Source organism: Oncorhynchus tshawytscha, linkage group LG01, assembly GCF_018296145.1.
Source record: "Oncorhynchus tshawytscha isolate Ot180627B linkage group LG01, Otsh_v2.0, whole genome shotgun sequence".
NCBI lineage: Eukaryota > Metazoa > Chordata > Actinopteri > Salmoniformes > Salmonidae > Oncorhynchus > Oncorhynchus tshawytscha.
Window position 1 is genome coordinate 27,636,739 of NC_056429.1, and position 16,875 is coordinate 27,653,613.

The 16,875-nt window shown below is 40.3% G+C and overlaps 1 pseudogene; it reads left to right on the forward strand.

Moving 5' to 3' along the window:
* The first annotated feature begins 1,381 nt into the window (after positions 1–1,381).
* Positions 1,382–16,674, forward strand: LOC112248716 (annotated as a pseudogene).
* Positions 16,675–16,875: the final 201 nt, after the last annotated feature.

Here is a 16,875-nt window from a genome sequence, read left to right on the forward strand (position 1 = left end):
GAAACCAAAAAAGTGTTAAACAAATCCAAATATATTTTGTATTTGAGATTCTTCAAAGTAGGCACCCTTGGCCTTGATGACAGTTTTGCACACTCTTGGCATTCTCTCAACCAGCATCATCACCTGGAATGCATTTCAATTAACAGGTCACCGATCATGGATGTCTATGTTTGGGCCAAATTAAGGCCGGTATGGAGCGGACCAAAAATCTACGTTTGTGGTAATTAAAATCCACGCGGTTCTGGACCAGCCCAAAAAACGACATCTGAGGACTGACCGATTTGGTAACAAACAGTAAAAACACTATTTACTAATTGGTAGGTCTACCTTTACTTGTTATTTCCGTGAACTCATGAGGGAGAGAAAATAAACAATCTTATAGATATGTAGGGTTTTGGTAATGGAATTACAAGGCACAAAGCAATGTTTCTTAAACAATAGGCAAATCATTTCTCAAACTAAATGTGTTGATATTAGTTGTTAAACTTATAGGCAAATCATTTCTCAAACTAAATGTGTTGATATTAGTTGTCAGGGGTCTTTACTTCAACATTATTGTGTTTTGATGTATTTCTAATACCTTTTAAGACTTTTTCTGGTAGATATTTTCTAAGACCCCTTTTCCATCTTTTTGACCAGAAATCAAGGCCATTACTTATGCCTCATTTTTAAAATAGAAATGCCTTAATTTCCCAAAAATATAGACTCTTAGCTTTCATTTTACACCCAATTTGATATGCTCCTGTGAACTTCACATGTTGGTGCTCATGAGTCCTTTTACATGGAAATTACCATATATAATTGAACTACATCAACATTTAAGATCAACCACAATGCATTTGAATGGCAATCAAGGGGCCATAGACTTTAATGTTAAAAATCATAAAAATGGACACGCTACTATTCTTGAACCACCATCAACTCCAAACCAACATTGAAATGTGCAGACTGACCCAATTTAGATTGTTTACATACTACATTTTGTTACTGTTTATACTTTTTGACCTATAATCATTTAAAATGTGCATAATATACATTACAGTCAGTGGTTTCTATGAGAGGTAGATATTCACAGTAACACTGCTTTCTAACCATTCAAGCAAGAAACACCAAAACCAATTTCAGGATGATGGAAACACTTCACACATTCATAGATTATTTAATTCCTCCATCCTTTTAAGGGTACAATGATGCCTTTTTCTTTTTTTATCTCAGTATCAAATTAATTCTGGGTAACAATTAAGTACCTTACTGTGATTGTTGTAAATGAAAATGGTCAAAAAGAAACAAAAATAGCTAGAATTTTGCTAGGACTGTCTGGGAGTAGTCTCAGTGGGGAGGGGAAAACTGAACTAGCTGTTATTGGCAGAGAGGTTTGTAACGCTCTTTCATATTGGTCTATTAACTAATTTATTTTTAAATCAGCTCTTACACTAAAAGGGCATTATCATAATTTTCACAATTTCACAGTATTATTCCAAATTTAAGAACACAGAGGTAGACAATTGAAATGAAACTGCTCTTTAACCATTTCCGCTACAAACATGACCACAACTTTAACATTTTCAAACTTTATAAATGATGACTATTAAAATCAGCCTAAATTAGCATAAATAACCAATAGTAACTCTTGGACCGTTCAAGCTTGAACATGTTCTGGCTATCCTATCCTTTTCAATCAATCAATACTTCAAGACAAGCTAGCAAGCACACACATTTTCTTCAGGAAATGTACTTTTCTAGTTATTATTATTCGCCTTCCACTGCCAATGTGTGTGTTTCTTGTGCTCCCTTGATTGTATTATCTGTGTCTAACATTTTTGTGTAACTGCTGCTGATCTTGTCATGCAGGGCTCCCTTGAGAAAGATACATTTGAGATGAATGGTACTCCCTGCTTAAATAAAAGTTAAATAACATTAAACCATCCTTCATAGTTGTTAGCCTTTACCCTCTAGTTTGTACACTTGAAGCTATGTCCAGCCTCTGTCTGTACCTGTTCAACGTTCAACCAAAGCAACGTCCTACTGAAGGAGGCATTGTTGCAGTTTAGAAAGATATGTCTTTGGCATTTAAACAGCGACAAAGGAAATGTAAAACAGTGTGTGATGAGGTTCGGGGTTTGTCTCATCTCTTGACTTGATTCACTCTGTTGACTAATCAGTCTCACACAGTTGACCACACGGCTGGTGAAATGAACCATTCAGTGCTGGTTTGAGTGACAGAGCTGGAGGATTTGGGGGAGGGGTTGAGAGGCAAGAAGCTCCGGGGTTTGTATTTTGGCTCATTTCCGCCCTTTTGTTTACTGGAATAGAGAGGTAAGCACAACTTCTTAATCATCAATGTTTACTGTTTGACAAAGTTATTTCTGTTGTCCATTGTGTTTATTGCTCTTGAAGACTAATCAAAGAAGAAGAGCATTGGGTGAGCAACTGTCCCTTTTAAATATTCTGGAAAAGCATGTTGTTTATTAGTAGATTCGACCTGGTTGCTAAGAGCTGTACTAGGGTGAGACAGGCTTCCTGTGTAGATTAAGACTGCGGAGACGGAGAGAGATATGGCTCTGAAAGCGTACCACAATCTAGGGATGAGAACTGCGTTGTACTCTAAATTGTCCTATTATACAAACTGTTACACTGAGAAGATTGAAAGACTGCTAGCTGTAAGATATGGCGGTGGATCTTTGTTATGTTGTTATTTTGCTTCCACTGATCCTGGGGGCATTAAGGTCAACTGTGTCATGAACTTTAACAAGTACCAGGACATTTTAGAAATGGTTAATTGACCACAAAATCAACATTTTGCAATGGTGATCTCAGTCTCCTTACTTGAACCCCATTGAAAACCTGTGTTTTGAATTGAAGAGGGCAGTCCATAAGTGCTTAGGAAGGATATCAAGGATCTGGAAAGATTCTATATGGAGGAATGGTCTAATATACAAACTGTTACACCGAGAAGATTGAAAGACTGCTAGTTGAGTTGCCATATAAGATTTCCAGTGTTGTTTTGGCTCTGTGCCATGTTCTCTTCGGCTTACACCGACAGTCTCCAGTATCTCTGGTCTGTCTGCAAAACAGCTTTTGTTTCCGTTGGCCTTCTCTCTCTCTCTATCTCCCCCTTCTCGCTTGGCAGCATAATCCTATCCCACAGGGGGTTAGTGGCACCTTAATTAGGGAGGAAGGGCTAGTCCAATGGCTGGAGTGGAATAAGTGTAATGGAATCTAATACATCATTTGCTTCGTTCCAGACATTATTATCAGCCGTCCTCCCGTTAGCAACTTCCTGTGTCATATCCCTGTCTGTCTGTATGTAGGACAAGGGCACCTTCTGAATCTGAATATGTGTTTTCATTGTATTTTTTCACATTTTGTAAATAGTGACCGAGCATTAGGGATTAGTGTATCTCAGTGTTTAACTTCAACATCAGAGGTTGAAGTAATTTTATATGTTTTAAAAGATGTTTTAAACTGTACCTGCAGTCAGGTCCAAAATGATTGCCACCCTTGATAAAGATGAGTAAAAAAGACTACACAATAAATAATATAAATACTGAGGTATATTTTGTGCTCCAAAAAATTGGGGAATTTTTTTTATATTAATACAATTGCTCAGAGAAAGAGATTTTGTTTAATAAGTAATACAAATTTCAAAGACACAGGTGTAAAAATTATTGGCACCCCTGTTTTAAATACTCTAGTCATGAGGTTGGAGAACACATTGGGAGGGATCTTCTTACAGTGGGTCTGAGGTACTTTTCAGCATATGCTTCAGTTTTTTGACACCAAACCTGCCACTGGTGTGCGTGGCCAAAGGCAGTGCTAAGGTCAAATGCTCTTTGGTCGCTCACACTAGTAGTGAGTTTGACATCGGGAAAACTGAAGCTTTTTTGCTCATCTTTGCCAATAATTTTTGACCTGACTGTAAAATGGGAATATTTGTACACAACAAATTGGCCAGTGTTACTTAGTGATGAATGTTCATTATAACATTTCTAGAGTTGATTCAGGAGTTAAATGAACTCTTAGTGGTGTATAAGAACCCATGTGTTGGTGTTAATAACCGTTATGATCTATTTCAGGTAGATATTTTTGTTTGTTTCAAAATCTGTGCTTTACATCTACATTGATTGATTTTATGCTACACAAACATACAATAACATACAATTGTCTAATGTTTCCATCCAATACATCAATGTAAGTTACATAATATAAAAATCCCCATCAAAATCTGTCAAGTTTAAGCTAGTGATATCGGGGGTTTGCATTGTGCATCTCAATCAATTGTACAATTGTACGGAATCAATCGGTCTTCTCATGCAAATGTCTGTAGCGTCCAAACGGTTTGATCTACATTATTATGGAAATAGAGACTCGCGAACATGATGGTGTTCTCTGTTCTGCTATACGACCTCCACAAGTGTCAGGAGAGTCGTCTGAAGTCAGTACCGTCGATGTGCCAAGTTCTGTTTGGTAGCGTTCATACTGTTAGGGCTACAAAAGTACTGTGACAGCACTGTGGAAAGGGTAGATTCTCACGAACAAAATGGTGTTCTCCCTTTGTCTCTAGGACCCCCACGTGTCACAGGACTCCTCTGAAGGTAATCAGTACCGTTTAAAATAATAATAATACAACTATGAAGAAAGGGGTATGAAGGTGTAATATGTGTCAAAAATGTATATTTCCTGATTTAAAAAAATATATATCTCCTAGATTTAGGACAGACACTTCAAAACCTTGCTTCTTATGATACATTGTTTTGACTATCCTTTTTGCCATTTATAAATGTGTTATTAAATGCATTTCTATGGGCTTTAGTAGTAAAAGCCAAAATCAATATTTTAACAAATACATTTTTTTAAATAACACATTTTATACCTAAAGGGGTCATAAAATTCCAAATCAAATAGCTAAAGGATCCATGGTATGACTGTCTTAAAACAATATTGTCAGCTTAGGACTGCCTCCTCCCTCCCCCAACGTCTTAGACTCCAAAGAATTAACATTATAATTATTCCACAATACTGATGATGGATCAGCTCCTTTAAAGATATCATCACAGATATCATCACCTATGGCTGCAAATACTGAGGGAGGTTATTCTAATGCTTACCCTATAATGATGCACTGAATCAAGATTTGGCACATAATTGCGTTGTTGTGTTGTTACACATCATGAAATATATGAGTCAAAATTACAGACAGTAGCCTACAATTAGCAAAATAATGACTAAATGGAATGAACATGAAATTGATTTCAATATTATTGAATTATACAGCGTAGGCTTATGTAGCCTATACTTGTTACGTACAGTACCAATCAAAAGTGTGGACACTCTTACTCATTCCAGGGTTTTTCTTTATTCTTAGTATTTTCTACATTGTAGAATAATACTGAAGACATAAACTATGAAATAACATATATGGAATAATGTAGTAATTTCCTTCTTAATGCATTTGAGCCAATCAGTTGTGTTGTGACAAGGTAGGGGTGGTATACAGAAGAAAGCTCTATCTGGTAAAAGACCAAGTCGATATTAAGGCAAGAACAGCTCAAATAAGCAAAGAGAAATGACAGTCCATCATTATTTTAAGACATGAAGGTCAGTCAATACGGAACATTTCAAGAACTTTGAACATTTCTTCAAGTGCAGTTGCAAAACCCATCAAGTGCTATGATGAAACTGGCTCTCATGACGACCCCCACAGGAAAGGAAGACGCAGAGTTACCTCTGCTGCAGAGGATAAGTTCATTAGAGTTAACTGCACCTCCGATTGTAGCCCAAATAAATGCTTCACAGAGTTCAAGTAACAGACACATCTCAACATCAACTGTTCAGAGACAGCATGAATCAGGCCTTCATGGTCGAATTACTGCAAAGAAACCACTACTAAAGGACACCAATAAGAAGAAGAGACTTGCTTGGGCCAAAAAACACGAGCAATGGACATTAGACCAGTGGAAATCTTTCCTTTGGTCTGAGGAGTTCAAATGTGAGATTTTTGGTTCCAACCGCCGTGTCTTTGTGAAACGCAGAGTAGGTGAACGGATGATCTACGCATGTGTGGTTCCCACTGTGAAGCATAGATGTGGTGTGATGGTGTGGGGATGCTTTGCTGATGACACTGTCTGTGATTAATTTAGAATTCAAGGCACACTTAACCAGCATGGCTACCACAGCATTCTGCAGCGATACGCCATCCCATCTGGTTTGGGCTTAGCTGGACTATCATTTGTTTTTCAACAGGACAATGACCCAACACACCTCCAGTCTGTGTAAGGGCTATTTGACCAAGACGGAGAGTGATGGAGTGCTGCATCAGATGACCTGACCTCCACAATCACCCGATCTCAACCCAATTGAGACGGTTTGGGATGAATTGGAACACAGAGTGAAGGAAAAGCAGCCAACAAGTGCTCAGCATATCCTTCAAGACTGTTGGAAAAGCTTTTCAGGTGAAGCTGGTTGAGAGAATGCCAAGAGTGCGCAAAGCTGTCATCAAGACAAAGGGTGGCTACTTAGAAGAACCTCAAAAATAAAATATATTTTGATATGTGTAACAGTTTTTTGGTTACTACATGATCCATTATGTGTTATTTCATAGTTTTGATGTCTTCACTATTATTCTACAATGTAGAAAAGACAAAAAAATTAAGAAGAACTATTGAATGAGGAGGTGTGTCATTGGCAACTTTCTATTTGTAGTGAGCTTCATTGTGAAGCTACCAGAAGTCACAGAGAGACAGATAAACATGTTGATTCTTTGTTTAGCAGATATCTTCTGTGTATAAAGTGACTCGGTAGAGAACAAACGTATCTAATAACACACTAAGCTGTTAAAGTGGTGCAATGTTAGTAACAATGATTTGGGGAAACAGCTCAGAGATGTAATGATGTTCCTATGAAGGTTCTAAAGATGAACGTAGCCTTAAGATGCTTTTGGGAAACCGGGCCCAGTGTGCTAGAGTAAAACTAGACTGTCAACGTAAGACCGTAAGGTATTTGTTATGTCATAAAGAGTTTAATTTGAATTAAAACATATTCACGTAGGCCCTCACTTGCTGAAGGCCATTGAAAGCGATTGAATGCAACAACCATGTCTCTGTCACTAACAAACACAAGTCATGAATGGGGGCGTGCTCAGCCCTCTGTTTCCTGTAGTCCACGATCAGCTCCTTTGTCTTGCTGACATTGAGGGAGAGGTTGCTGTCCTGGCACCACACTGCCAGGCCTCATCGTCGTCGACAAACTTAATAATAGTGTTGGAGTCGTGTGTGAACGGAGTAAAGGAGGGGACCAAGCATGCACCCGTGAGGAGGCCCTGTGTTGAGGGTCAGCGTGACGGATGTGTTGTTGCCTACTTCTCACCACTTACGGGTGGCCCGTCAGGCAGTCCAGGAACCAGTTGCAGAGGGAGGTGTTCAGTCCCAGGGTGCTTAGCTTAGTGATGAGCTTGGAGGGCACTATGATGTTGAAGGCTGAGCTGTTGTCTATAAACAATATTTTCACACAGGTGTCCAGGTGGGAGAGGGCAGTGTGGAGTGCAATAGAGACTGCCCCTTAACCTCTCGCTGCCTCATGCCCTCAAGGAGTGGAGACCAGGACAGAAGCTATAAAAGAAAATAGCCCAAAGTTCACATTCACATAACTGCTGCTTCTCTCTGTAGATAAACTACATGTTAAGGTATACATTCTCTCAGATGAAGGTTAAAGGGGTGAGATGAATGTACAGTTATAGTACAGATTTACTCAAACCCACTTAAATAGCTGTAGGTCTCTAAGCCAATCATTTATTGATTGAAAATTGTGTATGGGTTGAAAAGCCAATCAGCGCCTTCAGAGAAAAGCAAATGACTGTTTCAAGCTTTTTTTCCCTGTTTCTCTGTTTCACAGTTAAAACATAACAACATGGTTAAAATACAACTAATTAGAAAGCATTGACAATTCCACTTCCAGTGGTGCTGTGCTTCTCTCATCCCCACCTCACTCCAATGCCCTTCCCCCCACCATGGCCTATAGTCAAGGGGTCAAGACTTTGGCACCGAGCTGAACATTTTCATGACCATCCCCCTGAGACACTGCCACTCCCCAATAACCAATCAGACACTGATTTGGTCTGACCACGACCCTCCCCTGCCTGTACAGGCCAGGGTTCCTCAATCTCGTCACAAGTGGACATGTGTGATGGTGTGCGTGGACAGAAGTGAGAGTGATATTGTAACTTATGTATTCGTTATTGGTTGTAGTTATTCCAATGGCACTTTCATTGGTACTAACCATCTCTCTCTCTCTCTCTCTCTCTGTAGTTCCATCATGGTGTGTACAGTAGCAGTGATCGGGGCGGGTCCCTCAGGTCTGACCAGCATCAAGAGCTGTCTGAATGAGGGTCTGGAGCCCACCTGTTTCGAGGGCAGTGATGACATCGGGGGACTGTGGAGGTTCAAGGTGAAGGAGCTGGCTGAGGAACCTGGTGCCTGATTAACCAGTATAGTGGATTAGAGTGTTTGTCTCAGTAAGAAGATACAGGGAGAACATCTCAGTCACTGGGAGAGTGTGTGTCTGCTACTGCTGGAGATCCATATTTAAATGACACCGGCTTTCTTTCAATATCTAACGTTTATCCAGTATAAATTACCCTGGCTTTCTTCCAATATCTAATGTATTGGGCATATTAGTGCGTATCCTCAGTCTGTCCTTGTCCTTTAGGAGCATCCAGACCCAGGAAGGGCCAACATCTACCAGTCTGTCATCATCAACAGCTCCAAGGAGATGATGTCATACAGCGATTACAGCGTCATACAACAACATGCACCACCCCCAGCTGCTGAGCTACCTACGACTTTACGCTCAGACCTTTGACCTCTTCAAGCACATCTACTTCCAGGTCAGAGGGCATGAAGGAAGGAAGTGGATGTTTATTCAGTCACATCTTATGTTAGGATCCCTTTCGACGGTAAATAGTGATTCATTTAATGTGTGTGTGCGTGCGTGCCTGCATGTGTCAGACCACTGTGGTGAGTGTGCGTCAGAGGCCAGACTTCCCAGTGTCAGGCCAGTGGGAGGTGGAGACAGAGAGGAGAGAAGGTCAGAGGGAGATTCAGGTCTTTGATGCTGTGATGGTCTGCACCGGTCACTTTACACAACCACACTTGCCTCTCAATGACTTCCCAGGTAACTTTAAATTCGCTATCCCTATCATAGTCCCCATTGTCATTGTGTATTTGATTATTTCCCATTTATATGCTACTATCACTGGAGATATATAGACTCAAATCCTATTCTCATCATGCATACATACATCATGTGCACAGTGCCTTCAGAAAGTATTCATACTCATTGACTTATTCCACATTTTGTTCTGTTACAGGCTCAAATCAAAATGGATTAAATAGATTTTTTTCTCAGCGATCTACACACAATAGCCCATAATTTACAAGTGAAAACATGTTTTTAGAAATGCAAATTTATTGAAAATGAAATACAGAAATATCTATTCTCAGAAATAAGTGTTCACACTCCTGGCAACTTGGTTGTTGATCATTGCTAGACAGCCATTTTCAAGTCTTGCCATAGATTTTCAAGCCAATTCAAGTAAAAACTGTAACTAGGTCACTCAAAAACCTTCAATGTCATCTTGGTAAGTTAAGTGCAGTGTATATTTGGCCTTGTTGTCCTGCTGAAAGGTTAATTTGTCCCCCAGTGTCTATTGGGAAGAAGATTGAACCAGGTGTTCCTCTGATTTTGCCTGAGCTCAGCTCTATTCTGTTTCTTTTTATCCTAAAACACTGCCTGGTCCTTGTTGATGACAAGCATACCCATAACATGATATGCCTGTATCTTGCGGTGACTCATTTAATTTATTTAGCCAGGATACTTCACTCAGTAACAACTGCCACTATTTTCCAGGGAGTCATGGGTAAATTGGATGTATTGATACACCACCCAAAGAGTAATTAATAACTTCACCATGCTCTAAGGGATATTCTATGCTCTGTTTTTAAATCTACCACTAGGTGCCCTTCTTTATGAAGCATTGGAAAACCTCCTTGATCTTTGTGGTTGTACCTGTGTTAATTGTATGTGTGGTGTACAGAGATGAGGGAGTCAATACAGAAATTTCAGATTTTCATTTTTTATTCATTTGTAAAAATGTCTAAAAATATAATTCCACTTTGACATTATGGAGGTGAGGTGAGTGACAACATATTACTTTAATGCATTTCAAATTCAGGCTGTAACATAACAAAATGTGGAAAAAGTCAAAGGGTATGAATACTTTTTGAAGGCACTGTATATCCCATTCATAGCTCTCACAAAGTATCATTTGAATATCATGCTCAATCATCATCATCATCAATCAATTACCACAAGTATCATTATTTATAATTTGATTATCTGATCCTCCCAGGTATAGAAGAGTTTGAGGGCAGGTACTTTCACAGTTGGGAATACCTCAGTGCTGAGGGGCTGCAGGGGAAGAGGGTGGTGGTGGTTGGGATTGGGAATTCTGGAGGTGACATCGCTGTGGATGCCAGCAGAGTAGCGGAGCAGGTGAGTGGGAAATCTAAAGCCAACACCTCATTTGGCCGCCTTTCGTTCCAGTACTCTGCTGCCTGTGACTGGAACGAATTGCAAAAATCGCTGAAGTTGGAGACTTTTATCTCCCTCACCAACTTCAAACATCAGCTATCTGAGCAGCTAACCGATCGCTGCTGCTGTACATAGTCTATTGATAAATAGCCCACCCATTTTCACCTACCTCATCCCCATACTGTTTTTATTTATTTACTTGCTCTTTTGCACACCAATATCTCTACCTGTACATGACCATCTGATCATTTATCACTCCAGTGTTAATCTGCAAAATTGTAATTATTCGCCTACCTCCTCATGCCTTTTGCACACATTGTATATAGACTCCCCCCTTTGTTTTCTACTGTGTTATTGACTTGTTAATTGTTTATTCCATGTGTAACTCTGTGTTGTCTGCTCACACTGCTATGCTTTATCTTGGCCAGGTTGCAGTTGCAAATGAGAACTTGTTCTCAACTGGCCTACCTGGTTAAATAAAGGTGAAATAAAAATAAATAAAAAAGTAATTGTTTTGGGAATTTAAATATTTTCAATATTATTAATTTTCATGTCAGCACTATGCCCATAAATGCCCTTATTCAGCGCAAAGGATCCCAATTTCAAACTCTCAAAAAAAAGTGTTTAAAAAAATAATTATTATGGCGATAATATTTAACTGAAAATGGGATATTGTGTAGTTTCTTGAAATAGCCCTCTGTGGCTTAAAATATTATTGAATCCTAAAAATTGTGTCCAAAGAGTTGATCAACTCCATCAGATTTGTCTAAAATGAATCAGGAATGAGCAGGGTCAGCTATACCATAAGGACCCCTTCTCTATAGCTGTGTTCGAATACTCACACTTAACCATACTATTTATGATGTGAATTGAGTATATAGTATGCTTATTTGAACACATGTATGAAGATTTTACACTATTGTGGAGAGATGTACTGTTTTGATTCTTTACATACAATAGAAATAAGCTGAAACATTTTTATGCAATTGATTTCATTATTCTTTTGGCCAAATTTCATATACACAAATGTACATTTTTCGTACCCTACAAAAAGAAATTGAACTGTATTTTAAGACGGTTAAATGCTCTACTAACAAAAAAGCTGTTAGAATTGTAAGTATATGCATGTCCCTTAAGGTCCTTGTGTAATTGTAATGTGATATTGTACCTCCTACCTCGATTGTCCATTGTTTGTAATCTATGTATGCTTGTGTTCCCGCATGTGCTTTATGTATTGATTTGTTGTTAATAAAACTTTTGTTTGTTTTTGTCATAGTATGGATATAGTTATCGTGCCAAAAGTTCCCGGATGTCATACTACATTTGGCAAAATACGAAGTATACATGTAGTGGACACTGTTGTGCTTTTAGGGCCCATAATCCAATTCTTCTGAAAAGGGGCGTGGCTTCATAACTTTTCAGATTGGAAGAAAATTGCGGAAGTCCGACGAGAGCAAATACAAATTCAATGGTTTAACTAATTGTGACAAATGTTAAGAAAATATTGAGCAATGTAATAAAGTAATGACTTTTCAAATAAGTTACGTACCGCATAGCATTACAGCAGTATGTACTGCGAGTTACCTAATGTTTGTTGGCTACTATTACATTGAACTTGCCAGGCAGTATATTAACTATTTGCTATCTAACTAACTACCCAACGTTTATTGACTTGATTATGCACATCATTAGCTAAGTGGTATAGTCTTGCTATTCAATGGACATAGTTAATTCTGCATATCTACTCCGATTTCAGAGCACTCTCGCACAAAATAACTGATGAATTTACGAACGCTCAACACCCGTTGAACATGACCGGTGTCAGTAAACGTCGGCAAAACAAAAAGTTATTCAATTGTTGCCAGCAGCACAGTTAGTCACCAACGCCCTGGATAACATGAAAACAGCCTAACCAGCTCTGCTACAACAAATATATAATTACTGATGCTAGCATTGGATGTGCTCGTGGAAGCAGAACAACTTGTGTCGCCGACAGGTGCAGGTGTAGTACTGCAGGTAGTAGCAGTACTACCAGTAGAGCAGGTATGTGTCTCTATGGACGCATTACGGACCGTTAGTGGAATTCCCGCGAGAGAGTAACGGTTAATGTGATTGGATGTTAATTATTTGACTAGGCTACCTGTATTTGACAATGTATTGTTTTTTTGCTGAACACTAAATTTGAATCACATTTTTATTTGGCGTACCCCGGACTGCATTGCGCGTACCCCAGTTTGGGAATACCTGAGCTACACTATAGTTACTTGTTTTGTCACAAAGATAAATTAGGCAAACTATTAGAATTTTAGCAACTAGGAAATGGCGTAGCCAAGTTGAGATTGTCCCGTCTTTGAAGAAACCCTGACGGAAGTATGAAAAACTACTAGCTAGCATGAACAGGAATAGAGTTGGCCATCTCTGCCAAAGATCATTAACCCTTTCTCTCCTGGTCTACAGGTGTACCTCAGCACACGGAAAGGGGCATGGGTGGTCAGCAGGGTGGGGCCGGGGGGACTGCCAGGTGACCTGGTGGGCACTTCAAGATTGGACAGGCTAGTGCAGAAGCTCTTCCCCTCCTGGATTACCATGATGATGGAGAAGAAACTGAACAGAACCTTCGACCACAGACTGTACGGCCTACAACCAAAACACAGGTAAAATCTCTACATATCTGACTGACTTACTGACCGATTGATTGATCCATCCATTGATCCATCCATCTATTTCAGGTTCTTTGCCCAGATCCCAGTGTTGAATGATGATCTACCTGGTCGAATCATCTCTGGTCGTGTTCTGGTCAAACCTAACATCAGGGAGATCAAAGGCTCCAGTGTGGTGTTTGAGGATGGGAGCGTCGTGGAAAAGGTGAAGACACACACACACACACACTCTCTCTTCCCTTAACCCCTCTACCCTACCTTCCCTCTCTTCCCTAGGTGGATGTTGTGGTGTTTGCCACTGGCTACAACTATGACTTTCCTTTCCTGCCTTCGGGTCTGCTGACTAATGGTGGTCACCGCCTGTGTCTGTACCGTCATGTGTTCCCCCCGGGGCTGGCTCGGCCCAGTCTGGCTGTAGTGGGCTTCATCTGTAACCTGGGAGCCATCAACCCTCTGGCTGAGATGCAGGCCCGCTGGGCCACCCAGGTCTTTAAAGGTAACAACTAACTGTGACCTGTATGCTTTCGTTGGCTGGCCCTCGCTTCATATTTGTTGCCAAACCCACTGGCTCCAGGTCATCTAAAAGTTCTTGCTAGGTAAAGCCCCACCTTATCTCAGCTCACTGGTTACCATAGCAGCCCCCACCCGTAGCGTGTGCTCCAGCAGGTATATTTCACTGGTCACCCCCAAAGCCAATTCCTCCTTTGGTCGTCTTTCCTTCCATTTCTCTGCTGCCAATGACTGGAAAGAATTGCAAAAATCACTGAAGCTGGAGACTCATATCTCCCTCACTAACTTTAAACATCAGCTATCAGAACAGCTTACAGATCATTGCACCAGTACATAGCCCATCCAACTACCTCATCCCCATATTATTTTGTATATTTATATTTGTTTTTTGTTTTTTTCTCCTTTGCACCCCAATATCTCTACTTGCACATTCATCTTCTGCAAATCTATCAACACAGTGTTTTTGTGAAATTGTAATTATTTCGCCATTACGGCCTATTTATTGCCTTACCTCCCTAATCTTACTTTATTTGCACACACTATATACAGACTTTTCTTTTGTGTTATTGACTGTATGTTTGTTTATTCCATGTGTAACTGTGTTGTTGTTTGTGTCACATTGCTTTGCTTTATCTTGGCCAAGTTGCAGTTGTAAATGAGAACTTGTTCTCAACTGGCTTAACTGATTAAATAAAGGTGAAATAAAAATAAATAAATAACAACTCCCTCACTAACTCCCCTTTTCCTGATTCATCCCAGAGCTCTGTGTCTGAAGTTGGGTAGCCTAGTGTATTTGAATGCGAGCGATGGAAGATGAGGTTTGTGTCAATAGTAATGTGTGGAATACATCAAATCAAATCAAATGTATTTATATAGCCCTTCGTACATCAGCTGATATCTCAAAGTGCTGTACAAAAACCCAGCCTAAAACCCCAAACAGCAAGCAATGCAGGTGTAGAAGCACGGTGGCTAGGAAAAACTCCCTAGAAAGGCCAAAACCTAGGAAGAAACCTAGAGAGGAACCAGGCTATGTGGGGTGGCCAGTCCTCTTCTGGCTGTGCCGGGTGGAGATTGTAACAGAACATGGCCAAGATGTTCAAATGTTCATAAATGACCAGCATGGTCGTATAATAAGGCAGAACAGTTGAAACTGGACAGCAGCACGGCCAGGTGGACTGGGGACAGCAAGGAGTCATCATGTCAGGTAGTCCTGGGGCATGGTCCTAGGGCTCAGGTCCTCCGAGAGAGAGAAAGAAAGAGAGAAGGAGAGAATTAGAGAACGCACACTTAGATTCACACAGGACACCGAATAGGACAGGAGAAGTACTCCAGATATAACAAACAGACCCTAGCCCCCCGACACATAAACTACTGCAGCATAAATACTGGAGGCTGAGACAGGAGGGGTCAGGAGTACATCATGAATACATGATTTCTTGCTCCAGGGTTACTAACACTGACCCTCACAAGAAGCCATGCTGCAGGACGTAAAGAGAGATACCAGCACGTTGCAAAACAGGTGGGACAACATCCATGTGTTATTACACTCACATACTGTAATTCGTTTGCCAATAGGTAAACTATTTTTTTAAATGAGGTATAAGCACTTTCAAAACACCTGCGTGTGTATACCCTCCTTCTCCCTCCAGGTTTGCCTGTTTGGAGCGTCACCCTCTCCAGGTGGACCATATCCCCTACATGGACTCCATGGCAGAGGAGTTGGGGGTTCGTCCTAATCTCCTAGGGCTCCTGTTGAGGGAGCCTGGTGTGGGGCTGCGTGTGCTACTGGGGCCCTGCACCCCGTACCAGTACCGTCTGAGAGGGCCAGGACAGTGGGACGGAGCCCGACAGGCCATCCTCACCCAGTGGGAGCGTGTAGCCCAGCCCTTCAGGACCAGGATGTCGCCACAACCAGAGAGCAGAACCAGAGCCTCATCTAGTCTGATACTGACTCTGTCTGGCACTGTTCTACTAACAACCTTCTATACCAGACACAGTCTCTCATCACTCCCCACAGGCCTCCTCTATAAGATATACAGTCTACCTGAGATCATATGGGGGTGGAAATGAACACTATGGTCCTATTGCATCCACTGTTGGCCACTATTTTATCTCTCATTAAACTATCAATACACATTAAGATCACCCGCACAGCTGATCTTAATTGCTTCCAAAATGTACTGTTCTCTAAAAGCCGAGCTACATGTGACGTCAGTGTTAACTTAGCCTCGCTTTATTCAAACATTTTCCAAGACAGGCTATTTATTATCTTCGGTAGAAATAAAACCTGGAAACCGAGCAGACTAAGGGGTGATTGAACTATTTCACAATCATTCAGTGCAACTAAAATAAAGCATTTTCTTGTTTAGAAATTATACTGTGGCAATACATCGTACAGGTTATATCAGGGTTTTTCAAACGCGGTCCTAGGGTCCTAGGTGCATGTTTTAATTTTTGCCCTAGCACTACACAGCTGATTCAAATAATCAAAGCTTGATGATGAGTTGGTTATTTGAATCAGCTGTGTAGCGCTTGGGAAAAACCTAAATGTGCACCCAGGGGGGCCCCAGGACCAAGTTTGGGAAACTCTGGCTAATATGAATGAAAAATGCTGGTGTACTCATTACTTTTTAATTCCCAAATTATGTCGTCCATTAATTACAACTTGTCTTATTAACTATGGTTATTTCTGATCAAGAGGACAAAACCAAATATCCCTGAATTGTCCATATCGAAATTGTGTAACTAAATCAAGCCAATCATGACTGATTTAATGTAATCTTTGTTTTTGTCAAATTCAAGGTATACAGTGCCTTCGAAAAGTTTAGAACCCCTGACTTTGTCCACATTTTGTTATGTTACAGCCTTATTCTAAAATGGATAAAGACAAAGCAAAAAAAGTTATTTATTTTAAATTTTCGCAAATGTATAAAGAACTAAAAACAGAAATACCTTATTTACATAAGTATTCAGACCCTTTGCTATGAGAGCTCAGGTGCATCTTGTTTCTATTGATCATCCTTGAGATGTTTCTACAACTTCATTGTCCACTTGTGGTAAATTCAATTGATTGGGCATGATTTGTCCAACTCCTGTACTTGGGGAGTTTCTCTGGGCC